The following is a 25,398-nucleotide window of genomic DNA, read 5'->3' as shown; positions in this document are numbered from 1 at the left end:
GCATCAGGAAGGCTAGGTCCTGATCTCCAAAATTTGTTTGTGGTTACCTTTGACTTTTCTTCCTTCTTTAACCTCAAAATAAATATCAGAGTGATAACACCTCCAAGAGAATCTTGTATGTATGGCCGAATTCCGGGTCACTTCTGTACAAAAGTGGCCAATCAAAAGTCTCGTTCCCACAAGAGTTGAGCACGGTGGTTAACGCCATGATCGATGGTCAGCTGAGGCAATCTGCAACATTATTGGTGCTTCCCTTCTTATACTTGATATTCAAATGAAACTATTGCAGGTATGTGGACCACTTCTGATGGCGATAATTTTGCAACTTCCCTTGCATCTGTATGAACCATAGGGGCTGCTGGTCCGTGTGGATGACTGTTTCCTTCCCAAAAATGTAATCCTTCCATTTTCGGTAGACTTGCACAATGGAATACAACTATTTGTCATAAGTGTGATACTTTCGAACTATGTCTAAAAGTGTCTCACTATGATATGCCACTGGATGCCCACGTTGACTAAGGACTGCCCTAATAGCATAGTCATAGGAATCTATCTCGATCTCAAATGGCTGTTACAAGTTTGCTAGGGTGAGAAATGATGCAGAGCAGAGGCGATGTTTCAACTCTATGAATGCCTTCTATTGAGATTCAAACCAAAAGAATTTTTCTTTCGCTCCTCCCTTGGTGGCTTGACTAAAGGGCCAAGTGATATGAGAGAATCCCAACATGAACATGTGGTGGAAATTGGCAAGACCCGAAAAGTTTCAGAGCTCTTTCAGAGTGGTTAGAGTTGGCCAATCCCAAAGGACTTGTACCTTGGCTGGATCCACATGCACCCCCCGTTCATCAGTAATGTATCCCAGATACTAAACCTGGGTCATGCCAAAAGTGCATTTCTCCAAATTGGCACATAGATTTTGTTGTCATAGTGTTTGGAGAATTTTTCGGATGTGGTGGAGGTGCCCTTACCAACTCTAGCTGAAGATCAGGATGTCGTCCAAATATACCACTACAAATGAGTTGGTGAATGGCTGCAACATGTCATCTATCAGCCTTACGAAGGTTGTGGGAGACTTCATTAACCCGAAAGGCACAACCAACCATTTGAATAGGCCCTCCTTAGCTTTGAAGGCAGTCTTCCACACATCGGAGGATTCGATTGGTACCTAGTGATAGCCTGATTTCAAGTCGATCTTGCTGAAATATTTTGCCCCCTTCAGTTGTTCGAGAAGGACATCAATTTGTACGATTGGGTTTTTTATCCAGACAATGATCTTGTTCAACACTCGATAGTCAATAGAGAGTCTCCATGTCCCATCCTTCTTCTATACCAACACGATCGGGCTCCCACAGGGCGATGAGCTTGGCTGGATGTGACCTATCTGCAATAGCTCTTGAATCTACCTCTTTATTTTTTCATTCTCCAGAACATAGCACTGGTAGATTGGTCCATTCGGTAGTGGTGCACCTAAGGTCAGATCTATGGTGTGCTTGACTTGACAGTGCAGAGGCACCCCTGTGGGGGAGGTGAGATGTCCTTGTACTCCTCCATGACCTTGTCCATCTATTGGTGGCATGCAGAGGGTCCCTGTCTAGAGGTCGTGGCCATCGTCTTCTTATTTTTCTGAGGGTGTATAATCAGGAAAACAAATTTCCCAATTTTGGAAATGAGCTTAATGCCTTGTTTTGCAGTAGGTGGTGCTTGATGTTGTATGGAAGGAGGCACTGCTGGCTCACGCAAAGAGCCTCTCCTTGGCGAAGCCACCTAATGGTGTATGGTTGTGGATGTGATGTGGTCGGTAATCCCAGTTGCTTCAAGACCTCTAATGATTTGAGGTTATTTTGGCTCCCACTATTGACAATGAACTATAGTAGGGAACCCTTTACCTACATCTAGGAGTGGAAGAGGTGCTCGTTCTCCTTTGGATCTTCAGGTTGTTCCTTCTGGATCTTCATGATGGAAATGGTGGCATTGGGCTCTGCATCGATAGTTTGTTTCCCTTTTTCATTCCCCTTGTCAGGTTCTGACTCAAAGCTGGAACATGCATCTGATTCCGAAGCCTTTAGCTCGGCCAGCAGTGACTGCTTGGCCCAACACTGACTTGTGCTTTGAGTGGAGCTCTTATGGAACTCACACAAATTTCTTGTGTCCTTCTTCGAATTCATAGTGTTGTTCTTTGCTTGCAGCTTTGGTGGGTTGTACGGGGTCGCCCCGCCTTGACTTTGTCAGTTTTTCTGTGGTTTGGGGGAACCTTTCCCTTGCTTCAGATTCAGAGATCCAAATTCTTACTTCTTCTATTTAAACTTTTACTCGATTTTGACAGCATATCGGTATGTTGTGCTGAGCGAGGATATGTTCAACAAATCCATCTCATCCTATACGTACCTATGTAGACAGCTGTAGTACTTGAGAACCAAATGCTTCTATGAATCCTTGATACCCAACTTCGACCAAAGTGTATGAAAAACATTGACAAACTCTGGCACATCTTGGTGCCTTCCCCGTCGCAGTGTTGTCCACTTTATGTATTTATCCTCATAGCCCCTGACAGGGTGGTACTACTCATTGATGGCACCCCAGAATGAGTTCCAAGTGGGTGCAATTGAAAATAGTGAATTCATACTTTCATCCTTCTGCTCACAGTAGGTTTCCCACTAGTCCTTGACGTGGGGGACTACTTTGAGAAGTGAAAAAGTGACCTTTTCCTGGCTGGAAAAATCATGAATGGAAAAATATCCTTCTAGCATATTTAACCATTTATCTACAGTGTTTGCATCTATCACACCCTCAAATATGGGAATGTCAAGGTTAGCTTGCACCTCAAAGGGTGTGACACTTCCAGAGTAGCTGTCGAAAGTAGATGTGTCACCCCTGGGTAGCCGCTGAAGGATCTTGGAAAAGTTGTCCATCATCGCGTTCCTTTGCAACTCGAGGGCTTCTTTGAGCAATATTTTGATAGGATGTCCTGCCTCCTCATCTTTCTTTTCATCTACCATGGGAGGCCATCGAGCTTTATGAGGTTGGTCTTGCAAAGGTTCGACCAGTTCAAGCCCTAACTCCTTATATCTCGACCTCGTTGCGGACATGCAAAGAAAAATAGAGGAAGAGCAGACCGCTCTGATACCATTGTTCTAGATTTAAATAGGAAGGCAACAGATTACAGAGATAACCATAAATACAAAGATTCAGTAGAAATAATACTTCATTTCATTAATATCAAACACTGAAATATGCTTACAAACAGAAATGGAAATAATCTAGCTAGGACAATGGTAGCTTATCTATGAGAAGATATGTGGTGGCTACATGCCTCTGAACTGTGTTACACTGGGGCTCAAAGGCCTACTTATTATTAAGAAATAATGGAAAACCCTAAACATCCAAAAACCCTAACCCTAGGAGATGAAGCGCCAAAACAGTGGGACTCGTTTGAGTAAATTGGTACATCAAATTCCTCGGGTCGTAACTTTGGCATACGATCTTCGTTATGCTATTATAATACCTTGCTTTGAAGATCTCAATGAGAAGGCTGAGAGCAAACTAGAAAGCCGATTTGGGAGGATTTTAGTCTCTTTGGAAGTTCAGGAGTCGAAAAACAGCCAAAAATAATAAACTATGCTACAATTAAGGAAACCGAAAAACTGAAAGAGACAGTGTCAGGGGTCAAAGTGGAATAGGCAGGTGGCCACCAATATCCACCTAGATCATTCCTCCCCCCTTAGGAATCAATAGTCCCCATTGCATTGAGTGCCTCCATGAGATGGGGAAACTTCTGCTCAACTTGGGCCCTGATGAGCCACTTGCCCTGGTGAAGCAGTTGGCCTGCTTTGACAACTCGATATAGTTGGATCCTTTGTTGTTAGGTGTTCTTGATATGTGTGTCCATGATCTAATCAGTTGTGGTTTGTTCCATGTAATCTCGATTTAACTCTGTAGATGTGCCTAGAAATGGTGGGAAGTATGGTCGAAGGCAGTCCACATTGAACATTGGGTGTAGGCCAACGAATGGGGGAATGTTGAGCTCAAATGAATTGTATCCACAACCCTAGTAATGGTGTAAGTACCATATCAGAGCGATCTTAGTTTCTGATAGGCTCCGGTAAGGCATTCCGTTTCCAAATGCAACTAGACTTTGTCGCCCACATGAAACTTGTGTGGCACCCAATGTTGATCATGTCGCTGCTTGCACTTCGCTTTTTATTTCTCCAAAATGTCATGGACTTTCTAGAAGATATGTTGGATGTGCTCAATGAAGTTGTTTGCCTTATCGGTTTCGGATTCGACATGAGCCAAATTTTCCTGAGTAGCTGCGAATGGCATGGCCACATCAATGGGACATAGTCGTTGGAATCCCAAGGCCACCTGAAAAGGGTTGTGACCAATCGAGCTATGGTGAGCCCGGTTATAGTTGTGTTGGAAATAAGGTAGGCTCTCATCCCATGCGCATGGATGCTTTGAGTTGTACATGCATAGAATGTGTATGATCATCTTATTAACGACCTTTTTCTGACCATCAGTTTGGGGATGGAAAGCTGTGGACTTAGTGAGCTTGGTATCCAACATCAACTAGAGACTGGGCCAAAATGTACTGTGGAACCAGCTGTCCCAATTTGAGATGATAGATTGTGGGATCCCAAAGTGCACCCACACTTGTTCAAAGAAGATTTTAGCAGTGGCTTCCTTTGTGATATTATTCTTGCAGGCCGCCATAATGGCCATCTTCGAGAATCTGTCAATGACCAAAAAAACATAGTTGTTTCCATGCTTAGTAGGATAAAGGCCCCATATGTAATCCATGGAGATGGATTTCCAAGGTTGACTAGGGGTTGGCAGTGGAGTATAGAGGCCTTGCTTCTTGATGTTCGGTTTGGCAATAACGCAGGCAGTGTAGGATTTGATGTACTTCGCGGTATCCTGTCGAAGATTCGACCAATAGAAATCTTCTGCATTATTGCCACCGTTTTCTCGACCATGAAATGCCCAGTGGCCCAACTATAATGTGCTTCCAAAATCATCTTGGAATGCTTGCTTGAAGGAACACAAAGGTGTCCCAGGTGGCATATCAGGCCATCCTGGAGGTGAAAATATTGAACTTGATGACCCTCCAAGAGCGTTTGGTATGTGTGGCCATATTCTAGGTCGCTTTTGTAGAGAAGTGGCCAATCAAAAGTCTCATGCCCACATGAGTTGAGCATTGTGGTTAACACAATGATTGGTGGTTGGCTAAGGCAATCTACAACATTATTGGTGTTTCCCTTCTTATACTTGATATTCAAATGGAACTGTTGCAGGTATGTGGACCACTTCTGATGGCAATCATTCTACAACTTCCCTTGCACTTGTATGAACTACAGGGGCCGGTGGTCTATGTGGATGACTGTTTCCTTCACCAAAATGTAATTCTTCCATTGTCAGCAGGCCTGCACAATGGAATACATCTCTTTTTCATAAGTGGGATACTTTTGGACAATGTATGAAAGTGTCTTACTATGAGATGCCATTGGATGTCCCTGTCGAGTAAGGACTGCCCCAATAGCATAGTCATAGGTATTTATCTCGGTCTCAAATGGTTGTTTCAAGTCTAGTAATGTGAGCACTCTTGGAGAGCAGAGGCAATGTTTCAACTTTGTTAATGCATTATGTTGAGATTCATACCAAAAGAATTTTTCTTTTGCTCCTCCCTTGGTGACTTGACTCAAGGGCCAAGTGATATGAGTGAAGCCTAACACTAACCTGCGATAGAAATTGGCAAGACCTAGAAAGTTGCAGAGCTCCATCAGAGTGGCTGGAGCTGGCCAATCTCGAAGGACTTCGATCTTGGTTGGATCCAGATTCACCCTATGTTCATGAATAATGTATCCCAGATACTGAACTTGGGTCATGCCAAAAGTGCATTTCTCTAAATTGGCACATAGCTTGTGTTGCTGCTGTGTTTGGGGAATTTGTTGGATGTCGTGGAGGTGGCCTTCCAAACTCTGGCTGAAGATTATGATGCCACCCATGTATACCACTACAAAGGAGTTGGTCAATGGCCGCAAGATGTCATCCATCAGCCTCATGAATGTTACGAGAGCATTCGTCAACCCGAAAGGCATAACCAACAATTGGAAAAGGCCCTGCTTGTCTTTGAAGGTAGTATTCCACACATTGGAGGGTTTGATTGGTACCTGATGATATTATAATTTCAAGTTTAACTTGTTGAAATATTTTCCCCCCTTTAGTTGGTCCAGAAGGTCATCAATCCGTGGGATTGGGTACCTATTCTATACAGTGATCTTGTTCAGTGCTTGATAGTCAATACAGAGTCTCCAAGTCCCATCCTTCTTCTGTACCAACACGATTAGGCTCACACAGGGTGAGGAATTTGGTTGGTTGTGACCTTTTCTGCAGTAGCTCCTAAATCTACCTCTTTATTTCCTCATTCTCTACAATGGTCTACCGATAGATTAGTCCATTGGGAAGCGACGCACCTGGGGTTAAATCGATTGAGTGCTTGACCTAACAGTGCAAAGGCACCCTTGCGAGGAAGTGAAGATGTCCTTGTACTTCTCCACGACCTTGTCCATCTATTGTTGACATGCAGAGGGGCCATGTCTAGAGGTCCTGGCCACCGTCTTCTTCTTTCCTTGATGGCGTATCATCAGGAAAACAAATCTCCCAGTTTTGGAAATGAGCTTACTGCATTGTTTTGCAGTAACCAAAGAGATGGCGGTAGGCGGTGCTACCTCCAGTATCCTGTACAACTTATGTCCCAAAGTAACAATAACAGCACGAGCCCTTCACTCATACACAACATGTCACTTCCATAAGTATGGTTGGCATAATAATACATCACAAGCATCAAGGGGAGGAACGTCACATAATACCTCATCCTTGAAGGTCTTGATGTTGTGTGGAAGGCAACAATGTTGGCTCACGCAAAGATCTTGTCGGGTTCTAGCTCAGAGTTGGAACATGCATCTGATTTTGAAGAGTTTAGGTCAGCCACTAGTGACTGCTTGGCCCAATACTCACTTGTGTTGTGAGTGGAGATCTTATAGAACTCACACCACTTCCCTGTGTCCTTCTTCGGCGTGGCTGTGTTGTTCTTTGCTTACAGCTTTGCAGGGTTGTCCTGGGCTGCCCCGCCTTTACTTTTTCCTTTGTTCTGCGGTTTGGGGGAACCTTTCCCTTGCTTCAGATTTGCAGATCCAAAGTCTTGCTTCTTCTGTTTAATGTTTTGCTCGACCTTGATGGCATATCGGTATGTTGTGCCAGGCAAGGAGATGTCTAGGAAATCCATCTTATCCTGGATGTACCTGTGTAGGCAGCTGCGATACTTGAGAAAAAAATGGTTCTCTGAATCCTTGATACCCAACTTCGTGTGAAGGGTATGAAAATCATTGGTAAACTCCCGAACATCTTGGTCCCCTCCCTGTCACAACATTGTCCACTTTATGTATTTATCCTCATAGCTCCCGAAAGGGTAGCACTTCTCCTTGATGGCATCCTGGAACGAGTTCTAAGTGGGTGTGGCTAAAAAAATGAGTTCGTACTTTCATCCTTCTGCTCACAGTAGGTTTCCCACTAGTCCTTGATGTGGAAGGCTGCTTTGAGAAGAGAAAAATGATCTTTTCCTTGCTGGAAAAATCATAAATGGAAAAATTTCCTTCTAGCAGAATTAACGATTTATCTACAATGTCTACATCTATCTCACCCTCAAATATGGGAATGTCAAAGTTAACTTGTACCTTAAAGGGTGTGGCACTTCCAGAGTAGTTGCCAGAAGAAGATGCGTTGCCCTTGGGTAGCTGCTAGAGGATCTGGGAAAAGTTGTCCATCATCGTGTTCCTTTTTCGCTCGATGGCTTCCTTGAGCAAGATTTTGATAGGATCTCCCGTCCCCTCATATTTATTTTCATCTTCCATGGGAGGCCGTCAAGATTTGTGACGTTGGTCTTGCAAAGGTTCGACTAGTTCAAGCCCTAACTCCTTATATCCCGACCTCTTTAGGGACATGAAAACAAAAAGAAAGAAATATCAGACCGCATTGATACCACTAATCCGGATTTAAATAGGAACACAACAAATTATAGAGATAACCATAGATACAAAGATGCACCAAAAATAATACTTCATTCCATTAATATGAAATAATGAATTATGCTTACAAACTGAAATGGAAATAATCTAGCTAGGGCGATGGTAGCTTATCTTTGAGAGGAGATGCGGCAGCTACATGCCTCTGAAATGTGTTACAATGAGGCTCAAAGGCCTATTTATTATTGAGAAACAATGGAAAACCCTAAACATCTAAAAACCTAACCCTAGGAGATGAAGTGCCAAAACTGTGGGCCCGTTTGGGTAAATTGGTACATAAACTTCTCAGGGTCGTAACTTTGGCATACAATCTCCGTTTGGCTATCATAATACCTCATTTTGAAGATCTCAAAGAGAAGGATGAAAGCAAATTGGCAAGCCAATTTGTTATAGTTTTTGCTTCTCCATTTTCCCTATAAATGCCATTCAAGGCCTGAAAAAAGCTCCGGATGTTGAGGACCTGAAAACCTGCCAAAAATAGTAAACTATGCTACATTTAAGGAAACAAAAAGATGAAAGAGACAGTGTCGAGGGTCCAAGTGGAATAGACAGGTTGCCACCAATATCCACCTGGATCATTCCTCCCCCCTTAAGAAGCAATGGTCCCCATTACATTGAGTGCCTCTATGAGATGGGGAAACTTTTGTTCAACTTGGTCCCTGGTGAGCCACTTGCCCTAGTGAAGGAGTTGGTCTGCTTTCACAACTCGATATATTTGGATCCCTTGCTGTCGGGTGTTCTCGATTTGCATGTCCATGATCCAATCAGTTGTAGCTTGTTCTAGGCAATCTAGATTTAACTTTGTAGGTGTGAGTTGTTCTACAATGTCTTATGTGTTTAGCAATGTTGGGAAGTATGGTCGAAGGCAGTCCACATTCAACACTGGGTGGAAGCCAAGGAATGGGGAAATGGTGAGCTCAAATGCATTATCTCCCACAACCCCGATAATGGTGTAAGGACCATATCAGAGTGGTCTGAGATTTCAATAGGCTCTAGTAAGGTGTTCCTTTTGCAAGTGCAACCATACTTTGATGCCCACCTGAAACTTGTGTGGCACCCGATGTTGATCATGTTGTTGCTTTTACTTGGCATTTGATTTCTCCAGAATATCATGGACCTGTTGGCGGATATGTTGGATGTGCTCAATGAAGTTGTTTTCCTTATCGGTTTCGGATTGTACATGAGCCAAATTTGCATGAATAGCTACAAATGCATGGCGACATCAATGGGACATAGTGGCTTGAAGCCCAAGCGCACCTAAAAAATACTATGGCCAGATGAGTTGTGGATAGCTCGGTTATAGCTGTGTTAGACATAGGGGAGGCTCTCATCCCATGTGCGTGGATGCTTTGAGTTGTACATGCGCAAAATGTGTATGATCATCCTGTTGACGACCTTTGTTTGACTATCAGTTTGGGGATGGAAAGTTGTGGACTTAGTGAGCTTGGTGTCCAACATCGACTAGAGACTAGACCAAAATGTACTGAGGAACCTACTGTCTCGATATGAGATGATAGACTGTGGGATCCCAAAGTGCACCCACACTCATTCAAAGAAGAGTTTAGCAGTGGCTTCTACTATGATATTCTTCTACCAAGCCGCCACAATGACCATCTTCGAGAATCTGTCAACGACCACAAAAACAGAGTTGTTGCCATGCTTTGTCGAAGGAAGGCCCGAAATTTAATCCATGGAGATGGATTCCCAAGGTCAACTAGAAGTAGGCAGTGGAGTATAGAGTTCCTACTTCTTGATGGTCGGTTTGGCAATATCGTAGGCAGTGTAGGATCTGATGTACTTTGTGACATCCTATCGAAGATTTGGCCAATAGAAATAATTATGCAGTACTGCCACCATTTCCTCGACCGTGAAATGCCCATAAGCCTGACTGTAGTGTGCTTCCAAAATCAGCTTGGCACGCTCGCTTGAAGGAACACAAAGGTGTCCCAAGTGGCATAATAGGGCATCCTGGAGGTGAAAATGTGGAACTTTCTGACCCTCCAAGAGCGTCTGCTATGTGTGGCTGAATTTTGGGTTACTTTTTTAGAGAGGCATCCAATCAAAAGTCACGTGCCCACAAGGTTTGAGCATAGTGGTTAACACCATGATCGGTGGTCGGCTGAGGCAGTCTGTAACATTATTGGTGTTGCCCTTCTTATACTTGATATTCAAATGGAACTGTTACAGGTATGTGGGCCACTTCTGATGGCGATCATTTTGTAACTTCCCTTGTGTCTGTATGAACTGCAAGGGTTAGTAGTCTATGTGGATGGCGGTTTCCTTCCCCAACATGTAATGCTTCCATTGTCGGCAGGGCTGCACAATGGAATACATCTATTTGTCATAAGTGGGATACTTTCGTACTATGTCTGAAATTGTCTCACTATGATATGACAGTGGATGCGCCTGTTGAGTATGGGCTACCCCAATAGCATAGTTAGAGGCATCTGTCTCGATCTTGAATGCTTGTTTCAAGTCTGGTAATCTAAGCACTCGTGTAGAGCAAAGGTGATGCTTCAAATTTTTGAATGCCTTTCGTTGATATTTAGACCAAAATAATTTTTCTTTCGCTTCTCCCTTGGTGACTTGACTCAATGGCCAAGTGATTTGATAAAATCCCAACATGAACCTTGGGTAGAAATTGGCAAGACGCAGAAAGCTGTGGAGCTTTGTCAGAGTGGTTGGAACTGGCCAATCTCGAAGGACTTTGATCTTGGGTAGATCCACATGCACCCCCCGTTCATCAATAATGTGTCCTAGATACTGAACCTGGGTCATGCTAAAAGTGAATTTCTCCAAATTGGCACATAGCTTGTGTTTTCACAGTGTTTGGAGAACCCATTGGATGTGGTGGAGGTGCCCTTCCCAACTCTGGATGAAGATCAGGATGTCATCCAAGTATACCACTACAAATGAGTTTTTGAATGGTCGCAATATGTCATCCATCAGCCTCATGAAGGTTGCGGGAGCATTCGTCAACCCAAATGGCATAACCAACCATTCGAAAAGGCCCTCCTTGGCTTTGAAGTCAGTCTTCCACACATCGAAGGGTTCGATTGGTACCTAGTTATATCTTAATTTCAAGTCGATATTGCTAAAAAAATTTGCCCCCTATTATAGCTCTTTTATTTTTGATAAGGTAGCTATTAGATGAAAAAATCAAAATGCCATAGAAAAAACGATAAGTTAGGATATGGACCAAAAACAAAATTGAAAAAAAAAATGTTAGGATTTATTTATTATTTCAGGTCCATATCATAAAAATTGATAGGGTATTTTTTCTAAAAAAGGAAGCCAAATGACAAAAATGTTAGATAAGAAATAAAAGAAAAATATTTGCTTCAGAGAATAAAAATTAAGGCTGCTAGCTCAAATGCGCCTTTGAAATTTTTGTTTAGTTTAAAATAATGTTTAAATTCGTTAATTAGGGTTTAATTATTGTTTAAACTTGATTTCTTTGCAAAAAGGTCATAACGTATGATGAGCGGAAGTGAAAAAATATCAAATAAATATCAAATAATCATCGGGCACGTTTCAACACATAGATTTCACTCCGCCTAGATCAACAACGAAGGAGGCTTTTCGGCCCAACTTCGGTCATTTCCCATTAATGCGAGCAGGGGGCGTGAAAAGAAGTGTTAATGGATGCCATCTTTTGCTACGTGGCATTCCCGTAGCATTTCGGGCCCCCAAATCTCAAAACCAAAAACCATCGAACCCCCTCGAAATACCACCGATGGTTTTCCTCCATCCAAAAGTTGACCTTCTTCCCGCGTCATGTCATAGACTGGTTATCCCTTCCTCATCTCACAACCCTCCACGTCACTAGTTCGTTATATATCACCCATTCAGCACCCTCCATGTCGCAAATTCGTTTAGCCCTACGCTCCAAATCCGTTACCAGCCTCAGTTAACCATTTAATCTCCCATTAGACATTAATTATCACTCCTCTAAAAATTAATTGGCTACAACTAGATTTAAATGGAAAATTAAGCCTGATTTCATTTATAAATACCCCATGGATCTACATTTTACGACTTTTCTGCTTCTGTCCTATCACCTAAAGCCTTTTTTGCTCTATGTATTTTCCCTAGTCATTTGTATTTCAATTAAAATAGTTTCCAAATCCGTCACCCGCATTAAAATGTCTCCCAAGGCTAAAACACAGAAAGCTGTCGAAGAAGGAAATCCATCTAGAACATTGCTTTATTTAGATCTCCTTCCCCTTGTAGAATCCTTGTTCAAAGCTACTGACTATGAATGCGAATTCGATTTCCACGAATTTCATTTATGATTAAAGAAAAAATATTCTAATAAATAGGATCCCATTCATTTTTGGGAGATACTTTTTCCCTTGTACTCCTTTCCCAAGACTCATCACTTCCCTCATTTAATCACTTGGCGTCAAGCCAGGTATGATCCTGTACAAAGAGTAGTGATGACTTAGGATGGAAAAGTCCTAATCACCATTACTGGTCAGAGCATAAACAAAATGTTAATGATACCTCCATCTGATTCCCTAAGCCTTTTCTCACTAGAAACTCTCATGGAAATTTACAATAAACTAACTTTGCCATAGAGAGCCCTTATCTTTGAACATTTTCTACCAGAAGATGTTGAACTACCGAAGAGAAATCCACCTTATCCATCTTCTATGTTCCATGAAGCCACTAGACATATTATCTCCATGTTATCGTACCTCTTAGGCTATGAAAATGGTCAATCTATTGATGAATCCATCCTTGGATTATTTTCCATTTTCAACAAAGAATATCAACATGCTTTCATTTATAATTATAGCCAATTTCTGGTTGATAATATACATTAACAATTTATGAATTTTACCACTAAAGGAGTTTTTAGATATAGCTCAGTCATAATCCATTTGATTTTGTTTTAGTAGGGAGATTCATTGCCCATTCAGCTTAACAGAAAAGATGAGAAGGGAGTGAATCAATCAGGGATTCACTGGACAGAGTTAGTGAAATCAACATCATCAAATTTTACTTTCTCTCAATTTATAGATTCTTTTGTACATCCAGTTTTTCAATTACTCAATAGCCATGTAGAGTTGAGAATTGGAGAAGACATTAAGAAGACATCGCACTTATCACAGTAGACCGAGACTGATGATTGGTACCTCTACCAGAACTACACTGAGATTAGGATATATGGTAGTGAGTTGGCTCCATACAAACTGCCCGAGTATGTGCCAATAAGGACATTCTCACTGGAATACATCAGGCAAATGATAAATATGGATGAATTCCATTTTGTCTCAAGCAAGAAAAAGTCACAATTCAAACTCAAAGCCAAAGTTGGGACATTCATTTGTAATACTAGTTCTGCAGCTATAGAGGAAGACAAATTATTGAAGAGTATGAATCTCCAGCCAAGCTTCACCTGGTCATATGATCCTTTTGGGATCATTTCAGCCCTAAGATTTCAATGGAAGGAAACACCATACAACCATACTCCCAGAGTAGAATTGGAGAAGTTTATGAAGTAGAAGCAGTGGTATGAAGGAACTCTCATAGAAGCAGATGAATAGGTTAGATCCACTCCATAGGTAAAGACTCCAGTCACTCAAAGTACTCAACACAAAATATCCAGAGAGGAAACTCAATTAGCTACAAAATCATTTAAAGAGTACTATATACTACAAAAGAAATTGAATACCGGATTGTCACTGTCAATAGGGAGCAAGCCACCAGAAATAATTGATCTTGGAGAATTGGAAGATGTTTCATCAGTAGGTACCACAGATACCAAACCTCCTAGTTCTTCAACTCCTTCTTCAACTGATCCTGTGGAGATTATTCAGTCAACTAAGACTAGCTTAGTAGAAGATACTAATATCTTCTCAACATTTTTGGAAATCAAGCAAAAGAATGAAAGTCTTAAATCACAAGTATAGAATCATTTTTGGAAACAAACATCCACTTCTCAACACATACTTATCTATGCCTTTGACAGTGAAAGAGGAAGGATGCAAATGGCTTTTTTGCAAGCTCAAATTCCTTTTCCCAAATCTATAGCGAACTACAAGAAGACCATATTTTTTTTTGATGTAAACTGGATACATCCTATTGACGAAATGGATTTTCATAGGCAATAAGTGGAAACGTTATTTTCAACAATGACTACAACTTCCATGTCTCTTTCAAAGCTCAGAATAGCCTTGTCAAATGTGTAGTCACAACTTAAGATTGAAAAATTTTCATCTTTAGCTAAAGATAACAAATTAAAGTCTTTAGAAAATATTATTATCAAAATTGGATATGATCCCCAAGAGTGTAAAGCAATTGATAAAATGCTCCCGAAGAAGAATATAGAGATAACAACTTTGAAGAAACAATTGAAACTTCCTTCAACTGAGGATCCCTAAACCAAAGAGATGGAAGAAAATGAATAGCACATGGAGGAGAAGTTGAAGCTCATTATTGAGCAAAACATACAGATCAAGAAAATGGAAGAGCAAATAGAACAACTTCTCAAGGAAAAATAGGCATCACAACTTTTTGCGACCTCAGTAACAACAATTCCCTTAACAAATACAGATTTAAGCTCATCTCCTACTGACCTTGCTTCATCTTCAGCAATAGTTGAAGTAACAAGATTATCACAAGAGTTACAACTACAAAAACAACAAAATGAAAAGCTACTCCATAAGTCCCAAGCCCTAGAGTCACAAAAGATAAAGGATGATACCCTGTATGTAGAGGAAATGAAGAAATCACACAGGTTAGAACAAAGGGTCAAACAATTAGAGAGTAAGACTCTAATGGAAGACACTTTGGCCGAGGGTGAAGAGGACATCTGGTTAGATATCAACCACTCCATAACAAAAATATGGCCATCTATTCAAATTATTTTTGAGCAGCAAGAATTGATTGCTAGATGCAGGACAAAGATAGATAATCAGAGAGAAACATTAGGAAAAAAACCCAAAGAAGTAGTAGGGATGATCAAAGTACTAAACTCTATGACAAGGCAACAATTTCAAGAGATAAATATGCAAGATAGGACAACTACTATTTTGGAAATTAAGAAATTCGTAATGAAGAAGAATCTACTAACTCGGCTGAAATAAATGTGTGAAGATCTGAACATTGCCGCCAAAAGGTTTCATTCTAAATTCAGTATTTCGAAAAAGAAAGGTTTACCAGAGTTACTGACATCAGATTATCAGCTAGTAAAACTGGATGATTACTGTGAAATATTATATACTATTGTAGGAGACAACAGTCAATTTGCATGGATAAAAAGACGGTTTACTGGCAAAGAGTTTTTGGAAGCTTTGAGCCTTGACCTCACAATCAAGTATAAGTTGGACATCTTTTTCTCACTAACCCAAATTTTGAAAGATATACCGAAGCTGATGAGATATTAGGAAGGATGTTAAATCTGGAGATACCAAGTGAGAAGAGGTGGGATCAATTGTGTGAAACAATTGATTAACTTTCCATTCCAACAAGAAGACAACACAACAATTTTTGAAGGAACAATCATTAACAACTCCCTACCTAATAGGGACACATCATTCAACAATTTTCTTTTCCTATTTTGTTTTAGGCTATTTTTGTAATCAGTGTAGGATATTTTGTTTACTATCAGCTAGTATAAATAACTCTCTTCTATGAGTTATTAAAATGTGGTACCTTTCCACAAGCAATTTTGTAAAGCATTGATTTACAAGTTTTTTTAGATCATTGATAATAAAGCAAAGGTTTCTGAATTTGATATCATACAGTCTCATTTTCTTCTGTAAGTTTTTCATGTGTTCTATTCAATTTGTTAATTATGCATATGTTTAAGTTTTACATAGATATCCGGTGAGAATAAATGTGTTATAGTTATTCTTAAAATTCCTTTCTTAAGTTATTATTATAAAGAGATTGAAATATTGGACCTTCTGTCTGAAATGCTCCCTCTAAATCATAAAATTGTCAGTATCTTATGTAATTTTAATCATATTTTGTTTCACTTTTGAACATCGGTCAAAGGTTTTCCCACTTATGATGATTTAGATTTCTATCTGAAATTTAACGTAATCATATCTCCTTACTATTCTTTCTGCACATCTTATCAACTTAAATCATTGTGTGAAGTTAAATAGCAGCCCTATGGTTATTTATTAGTACTATCTAAAAGAGTTAATACATCATTCTTATAAATTTTTTTATGTATTGTTCCTCCATAAAAACCAAAACCAAAACCCCAAAACATATATCTTAGATGGTTTGGCATGATCAGTTGACCATTATCATCTCAAAGGTACAAAATCAATCTGGGGTCGTTGTCGGGGACTCAAATTTGATTAGTTTTCATGGGACAATGATATAAATCCTATTTATTTAAAGGTGACTAAAGGTATAGATAGGTCAAAATTATTCACTTGGCGACTCCATTGTGGCAAACTGACACATTTTAAGCACACTAGAAGCCATTCTGAATATGACACAGTTAGTCCTCTGTCAAATTTAGGAAAACTTTTGAGAAGGGCCAATTCCAAAAGAAGAATTCAACCATCTTCTTCTTCTTGCTATTTAGATGCTAACACAATGGTGGAGTAAACATATATAAAATGTAAACAGAGGTAACATTTATTGAGCCATGTAGGAGCACAGGAATTCCACAGTCACTCTTGCTTGAGTTAAGGGGTCTTGCCCTTGGCTTTGTTAATCAGTAGAAACTGGCTGATCTGCCATTGTTTCTTGCTGTCCCAAATCGTGCACCTGTTCTTCTGAATGCTGCACCTCTTTTCCTTTATTTTTTGCTGCAGGTTATGGACTTACTTGGGTAGGTTGCTGGTGGGCTATGGAAGAAGAGATGCCTTCCCCAATGTGTCGAGGAGCTGTAAAAAACACCTGTCCACAAGATTCCAAGTCAACATATTTTTCCATATTCTTGATTTCTTTTTCTGTTATTTCTTCTTCAGTGAATTCTTCAACTAGAGTGCCCTTACCCACTCTTGTTGATTATCATATTGCTTAATTTGAGGGATGGTGCAGTGTTCATATGTTGCAAGCCTGTATTTGATTCTTCTAAGGCTTATAAAGTGATTGGGGTCATATGGTGCCCAATAAAAGCTTGTTTTTAGCTTGAGTTTTTCCCTTAGAATCTGGTCAGCATCCTTCCATGCTTCTTCCCTCTTATTGAAAATAAAGGGACCCAATTGATTTTTTATTTTTAGCTGTGCCTTTTTGCTTTTGCCAAAGAAATGAATCATATCTGCATTACCAAATTTCCGAAAGTATTCTAAGGCAAATAGTCTCATGGGCACATATTTAGGTAGTCTGTAGGGGGCCAATTCACAACCATAAACCCTCATTACTGTGTGGTTTTGGTAAAAATACCAGTCACCAATGCTGTAGCTTTTGGAAAGCTATAGAATCTTCTACATCTCATCAGTGAGTCTGGGGGGAGGATCTGTTGATAGTAAGCAGGTAGCTGGATAGACAAAAAGGTCGATGAACTCACAGTATGTGTATGGGGAGTAGCTAATATGATGGAATACTGATGACCAAAATATGATTGACATCCTCTCCCCCCTAGCATCCAATTTTTTGAGGACAACTGGGAAACTTTCAGGCTGATAATATAGCAGAAAACGATAGATGTATGAGGTGTATTTAAATACCCTTTCCCTTTCTAGGCTCATGAATTGCTCATGAATCTTATCAGCAATGAAGGTGGTATAATCATACTGGATAGTAGGGGGTTGTCTTGGAGTGAAGATAGACATCAAGGCAAAGCTACTGTTGTCCACAATCTCACTTGTTTTGAATCCCAGGATGTAGGAGATCATATCTATAAGCATTTTTCCCTCCTCAGTAAATGCAACATGGAGATAAGGAATTGTGAATCTGGAATATCAGTCTGGTGGAATAAACAACTTAGCAATTCGGTCAATCTCTGCAGAGGGAAATTTTGATGCTTGATCTAGCAGATTCTTCATGGAAAGGGGGACCAATGGCTGAGTTGGTTTGAATTGCAACATATCATTGATAGACTGAGGAGTAATGTAGAAGAGGACTTTACCAGCAGGGCTCATCACTGCCCTCTGAGAAGGATCATAATTGGAACAACAGTGATGGATGAGATCAGGAAAAACATTTACTGAGGGCAAGTAGTACATGGGCATGTTGGACTCCCATATTCTTAATGGATCAGTCTTGTTTTTGAATTTATTCCTTATCTCACAAAAGGCTTGAAGATGAGGCTTTACCCCTTCCATGTCATCAATTTGATAATCTCTATCTGCTAGTGGAAGCCATTCTAGCTATCTATGGGGTGCATTTAGTGGAGCAATGTTAAGGGCAATTGGGGCCTCCATGTTTTGACAATGATTATAGTTGGATTAGGCTTGTATTTCAGCAGAAAATAGAGTTCTGATAATGGTTTTCTGGGCAAGGAACTCACAGTTTGAAGTTCTGTGCAGAGCTGTTTTTGAGGAGTAAAACTTAATGAAATGAAGACTGTGCAACGCTATGCAATTAGTACACTGGAAAGGGAGAAAAATAGAGGGTTTTAGCAAACTGTACTTAGTGGTTCCGCGGAAAATTGGGGCTGCAATTTGAGCTGGCGGTGGCAATTTTATCAGGAGGGAAGAGATGCAAGGTTTGGGCCATAAATGAAGTTATATGGGGCAGAGAGGAAAAGGTTGCAGGTGCCAATATGTTTCAATGTGGAATTTTAGATGTATTTGGCTAATTTTGCAGAGAAATCCTGAAAAACAGGGTTACTGGTGCTTTTCGGGTAAATACCTGTTCATTTGGAGAAATGTTGTGGTGAATGGCTGCGAGCGGAGGCCAAACAGGTCGGGTTGCAGGTCGAGCAGGTCTTGGCGACTGTTGGGCATGTCGAATGCGTAGTGGACATGAGTGGCATGCAAAAATTTGCAACGTTTGCTTGCATAAAAAACAAGCGGAAACAATGTTTTTTGCCACTTTTAACACAAATTTGGGCTTTTACGACATTTTGGCGCTTTTTTGATATGACATCAGCATGATGTCATCGGTGGGTCTCGGGCACGGCAGGGTGACGTGGCATTTGACTGCGCCGACGACGTGGCACAGGACATGGTGGTGGGGTAGGGATGGAGGCAGATGTGGTGGCAATGACACGGGGTGACAATGGGTCGACGCAAGAGTGACGTAAGAGGCGACGTGGCGCTAACGTCGAGGGCAGAGAGACATAAGGCAGTTTGTGTTTTATCGGAGCGCCTTCTGTACGAGAGCGGTATTTGTGAGAGGGGCTCCGATACAATCAAAACGGCACACCTGTCTTTTGTACGATGGAGAAACCGCTAGGCTATCGGAGGCTAACAATCGATCGTCGAGGCGGCTCCAAAATCGGTGAGAGCCATCGGATGGGGAGGGCCCAATCCGACAGTGGACGGAACTGTGAGTTGCGGGTATGATAATGTACGGGGCCCGCCGAATATTATATCATTTGTTTATATGGCGGGGGTTCAAAACTTTGGGTTTGTGGGTTTTGCGGGTTATTTGCGCCGGAAGTGTTTAATGTTTAAATAAACATTTGAACACCCAATATTAACAAAGAGCGCAAAAAAGGGTAGAATAGTAAGGTTTAAGGGAAAAATGGGAGTGGTTATTAATTTAACTAGAGGTTAAATTAACTCCGGGTTAGGAAACGGAAAGGTTAATAGTAGTCCCGGATGGACTATTATTCCCCTAAACTATATTTATATGGCTATAATGCCATAGGGTGGGATATTCAAATCATTTTTGGGATTTTATATAGTTTTTTGTAGAAGTAGGGACGGGGAAGTGGTTTCAGGGAGCTATATAATAAGATTAGTGGTTAATATGAGTTTATGGATTGAAACTGAATGGATGAATGCTAAGTCCATAGTATGAAATCTTAGAGATAGGAAGATGAAACGAGTATATAATGATTTTTACATAAGAAATGTGGCTTCTTTTCATTTAAGAAAGTCAAAGATTGACTTAGTAGTTTTACAAAAATGAAGTGATAACAGGATTGGTTGGGCAGATCCCAAGGTCCTTCAGGGGTGTTAGTAAGAAACTTTGAGGGGGGGTGAAAGGGAGTTAGACATGCTTCCATCATTCTGCCATCAAACAACTACTTTGGCATTTCTTTAATTGATGAGACAAGCTGTAATTGATAATACATCAGGTGATCAAAACCTTGCTTTCTGCAACCTCAAAGTACCTACCCAGCCTACTACACCTAACGTTTTTTCTTCCTTTTGAATGGGTGCACTTAGACTTGCAGACCCTGATTATTCTCTTTTCTTTCGATTTCCCTCCTACCAAAATGAACCCTTATCTCTTCCAAGGGCCCAGATTGAGCATTTGGGCTCCTTAATTTCTCTACCTAGCTACTCATCTGCCAAGGTTGAACTATTTGGACAGATATTCATTCTCTAGTCTAGAACAAGCAATTTAAACCATGGCATGGTCCAGATTGAACTGTTGGGCCATCCATCAAACTAGCAGTTGCATTTGAACTAGCCACTTTCCTGGTCTTTCTTTGGGGTTCATTTTTATCATTTTTTCAGACCAATTTACACTTTTTGCCCTTTGATAATTCTTTTAGGGCATACCCTCTTCACATTTTTTAACTTTCCACTAATGCCTTTTTTACAAAATATGGAACCTTTGCAGCATGAAAAGATGAACATATTTGGCACTTCCACTGTCAATCATGAAAAATGAAACCTATTGGTATAGGAACCTAACAGTGGCTCCACTTGGGGATGGCTTTTCCAGATGAAAAGTCAAGAACAGCAGGTCAGATTGCCTTATTTTTCAATTCTTGCTACAGTCTGAACCTTCCTTCTGTTAGAGACCATTGATCTGAATTCTTGTAACTTGTGTGAAGTACCCTTTGAGTTGCTCTGCTTGTGAAATTACAGCTCTGTATTTACTGGTTTCTCTGAGTATTCATCATCATTTTTATAGTTACCAAGTCTTGCTCTTGATTTCCAATGATAGACTCAGAACATATATCAAAAATGGTGTAGTACCCCGATTTTTCTCAAAATTTGCTTCACTTGCTTCCTTATCTAACCACTGTAAATAAAATGTTGTAATTACAGATATTTATTTACAATACACAGTGGTGTTATGTTGATTACATGGAATCAAAATAGTGCTTGAGCATTCGCCCATTGACTGGGCCTTCTTCAGTATTTGAGCCATCCAAACTCTTCAGAAAATATGTGTTATTACCTTGTACAACATGGATCACATATGGTCCCTTCCATAGGAAAATCAAATTTTCCATGTTTTCCTTTATCCTCTCTCCTAGAATCCCATCTCAACACTTTGTTTCCTATAAAGAAATCTTCAGCCTTGGTTCTTTTGTCAAACATCCTTTTTAGCTTCTCTTGCAGTATTTGGGTTCTATGATACACTTCCTCTCTTGTTTGCTGCAAGTGAATGGTCTGATTGATCCTTCTTTGAATATCATTAGGCTCTTCTTGTATTTCTTGCAACAACTTGATTACAGGGATTCCCACAGATGAAGGGAATCTTGCCTCCATTCCATAAACTAGTTCATATGGACTTGTACCAATGGATCTTTTAGTGGTCAATCTGTCTGCCCACAATGCATTTACCAGCTTCTTATGCCAATTCTTTTTGTTCTCCTCCAAGACCTTTTTGATGATGTTGATAAGGCTTTTGTTGGAGGACTCAGCTAGGCCATCGCCTTGAGGCTAATAGGTTGTGGAATGGCCTAAGGTAATATGGTACTTATGGCAAAAGTTGATCATTCTTTTGGATTTGAAAGCAGCAGCATTGTCTGTAATAATCTTTTCTGGACAGCCAAACCTTGACAAGATGTTGGTTTCTAAAAATTACATAATGATTGAGTCATTGGCCTGCCTACAAGGGACGGCTTCTATCCATTTGGTAAAGTAGTCTGTGGTAGTCAAAATCCACCTATGTTGGCTAGAGGATGAAGGGTGAATTTCACCAATGAAGTCTAGACCCCATTGCTGAAAAGGTCTTTCAATTGAAATAGGTTTAAGTGGTAAAGGTAGCAGCTTTCTCTTGCCTTAAAAAATTTGGCACTTATGACAAGACATTACAAATTTTTTCACATCAGCAAACAATGAGGGCCAATAAAATCCAACCCTTAGGATTTTATCAGTAGTTGATTTCCAGTATAAGTGTCCTCCACAGTCACCTGCATGAAATTCCTTAAGGACATTGTCAGTTTCATCTAATGTTAGGAAATTAAGTAAAATTCCTTCATGATTTTTCCAAAACAAAGAACTGTCTATAATACAAAACTTTGATGCTTTCATTTTCAAGAATCTCTTTTTGGTTCTGGACAACCCTGGAGGAGCTTGTAGGTTTAACAATACAAAACATATGTCAGCATACCACGGGGATTGTAAAAAGGCTTGATTGATCTGTGGAGTCGCCATCTCCTCTTCGTTGTCCAGTTCATTGATGTCAAGGGCTTGGAAATTGGTTTCAGTCATCAGTTTGGCTAGCCCTTGTCCTTTTATCAGTTTTGTAGGCTTGATTTCAATGTCATATTCTAAGATATTGGCAATCCATTTGCCCCTTTTTCCTTCAATTCCTTATTGGGTTAAAATGTCTTTAACCACAACATTTGGGACATAGGAAGTCACATGAGAGTATAGAATGTAAATCCTGAAATCTTTGATGGCCTTTACCAAGGCATAAGCTTGCTTTTCCATAATCTGATATTTTAAGGGAGCATCTCTAAGAGCTTTGCTGAAGAAGGCAATGGGTTTCTCACACCCTTGGTCATCTTTTTGTAATAGGACAACAACAATTGTGTGCTTAGATGGAAAGGAAAAAATGATGAAATCTCTGTCAAACCTAGGACTTGTGAGGAGTGGTGTATTTGTCAAAGCTCTTTTGATGTCCTCAAAGGCTTGTTTGGCTTCCATGGTCCACTTGAATTTAGAATCTTTCTTCGGCATATTGTTCAGTAGTCTTATGAGCTCGGCCAAATTAGGAATGAATCTTCTCAAGAAGTTGATCTTCCCTAAAAATCCTTGTAGTTCTTTGATGTTTCTTGGATGCGGCACTTGTAGGATAGCTTGAATTATGTTCGATTCGATCCTAATGCCATCTTTTGAAATGATGTGACCTAGGAGCTTGCCCTCTTGTAGGCCAAACAGTGATTTCTTTGGGTTCAAAGATATGCCATATTTTCTGCAAATTAGGAACACCTTTCTTATATGTTCCAAGTGTTCTTGGTCTGATTTTGAAAAGGCAGTGAGATCATCAAGGTAGACTACTAGGAAATCATGGATTTATTTGGCAAAGGCTATGTCCATTGCTCTCTGAAAAGTGGCCCCTGCATTTTTAAGCCCAAAATGCATTTTGACATATTTAAAGGTTCCCCAAGATGTTGTAAAGGAAGTTATTTATCTGTGTATCATTTTCAAAGATCTGCCAATTTTTAACATTATCAGGGACAGCAGGTCTATGTTTGATTTCGGAAGTAAAACGGTGGTTGGGTTCTAAAGGTAGCTTGCAAGTGCTGGCAAAGGTTGCCAAGCTATGTGCATGTAGATTGAACTTTCTAGAAATTTTAGTTAACTGAGATTCTGAGAAGGTGTCAAGTATTTGAATGGCTGCACCTCTATAAGCCCTCAACCTAAGATCATTTGTGACAAAATTTCCCTTCATCTGTTGTATGATCAGATCTGAATCCCCTACAATTGAGACTTTGTTTGCACCTAGGTTTTTGATGAGTCTGAGACCTAACAAAAGGGCTTCATACTCGGCCATATTATTTGTGCATCTAAAGTTTAATCTGTATGCATGACCTTTAGCCTGGTCATTTTGCATGTTGTGAATCCAAACCCCTGCCCCTGCTCCTAATTTGTTTACAGATCCATCAAACTCTAAATACCATAAGGTTTCATGATCAAGGTTTACATTGAGAGTTTTAGAACGTTGCACCATGGGCAGATTCGGTTCTTGTAAGTCATTTGATGTATCATTCTCCTTTGTTGTATCAATCATATCAATTTTGTTTTGATTTTGAGCATCAGGTTGTTCATTCAAACCCTCTGTGTGTGCTGGTACTAGTAATTTGGCATCCGTTTTGGTACACATATCGGCATTATATAAGATGAATGAGTCCATATCAGAATGTATTGAGTAGATGGGGAAGTTTTGGGGCTTTTCTTGACTACTCACCACATATTTCATTAGTGTTTCATGGTACAATCTCTTTGGCTGTCCAAAGACTGAAATAGTGGCATAGGACATGTCTAATTACAAGGATCCTTAGAGTTTTGTCCCCCATGATCTGGATAAAAGCATACCATATTTGTGTGGAATATCAACGACCACCACATCCATCAAAATTGTTTTGGTTGGGTTTTGGACCAGGGAAACACACAAATCTTTAATTAGGCCTAGACACCTCACTTGGCTTGAATCAAATGAGAACAAATCTTTGTATGGTCTTGTGATATCTAGGTCTAGTTTTTCCATCAAAGATTTGAGCATTAGGTTATGTGAGGCCCCGGAATCAAACATTGCATTGTGCAACACCTTGTCATCAATGTTTAAGCTGACATAAAAGGGTGGAACTCCTCCATTTGTTGTCTTTCTGTTAACCTCATGACCAAACAGTAATTTAGGTTGATCATCTAGAACATTCACAACATCCCTATTGTCCGATATTTGGAGTGACCTATTGATTTGTTGTCTATACACTTCATGTTTGGCCAATTCAGAAAGAGGAACGGCTATCTTCAGCTTACCTATTTCTGTTTCCAAGTTGAAGGGTTTCTCTATCTGAGTCTTTCTATTATGGGCAACAGATTTTTCCTTCTCAGCTGAATTTTCAGTGACCTTTCCTTCATCATGGGTATGATTTTGAGTTGAATCTATTTTGAATTTATTTTCAGGAATGTTGTTTGAACTTGCTTTTGAGGGGAGGGATGAGGATGGCTGATTTTTAGAGCGCTATATATCTGATATATCCTCCACAGTGACTTCTCTTGGGTGTAGGTCTGTTTTATCAGAGGATTCTGGGAGAACAACTTTGTCTTTTGCTTTCTTTGGCTGTTTAGCATCCTTTGGTTTGATAGTTTCAGGCACATCTATAGTTCTGCTCCTCAACTTGTACTATTTTTGGACTTCATAGACTTCTGCATCATAGCCTTCTCTAAAATCAAATGACTCTCCTGATTTGGTTTGAAATTGGTTGCAATTATGGGCCTCTTGATCCTCTTGTGTTAAAAAGACTTGGTGTTCACTGTCCAAACCCATCAAGTTGATGTGAGGGTCCTCGGTTGGTTCACTAGATGTTGAGGCCTCA

Source organism: Pinus tabuliformis, chromosome 7, assembly GCF_031772625.1.
Source record: "Pinus tabuliformis cultivar Carrire ecotype Pingquan chromosome 7, CPIR1, whole genome shotgun sequence".
NCBI lineage: Eukaryota > Viridiplantae > Streptophyta > Pinopsida > Pinales > Pinaceae > Pinus > Pinus tabuliformis.
The sequence above is the reverse complement of the archived record's forward strand: the minus strand, read 5'-3'. Positions refer to the sequence as shown.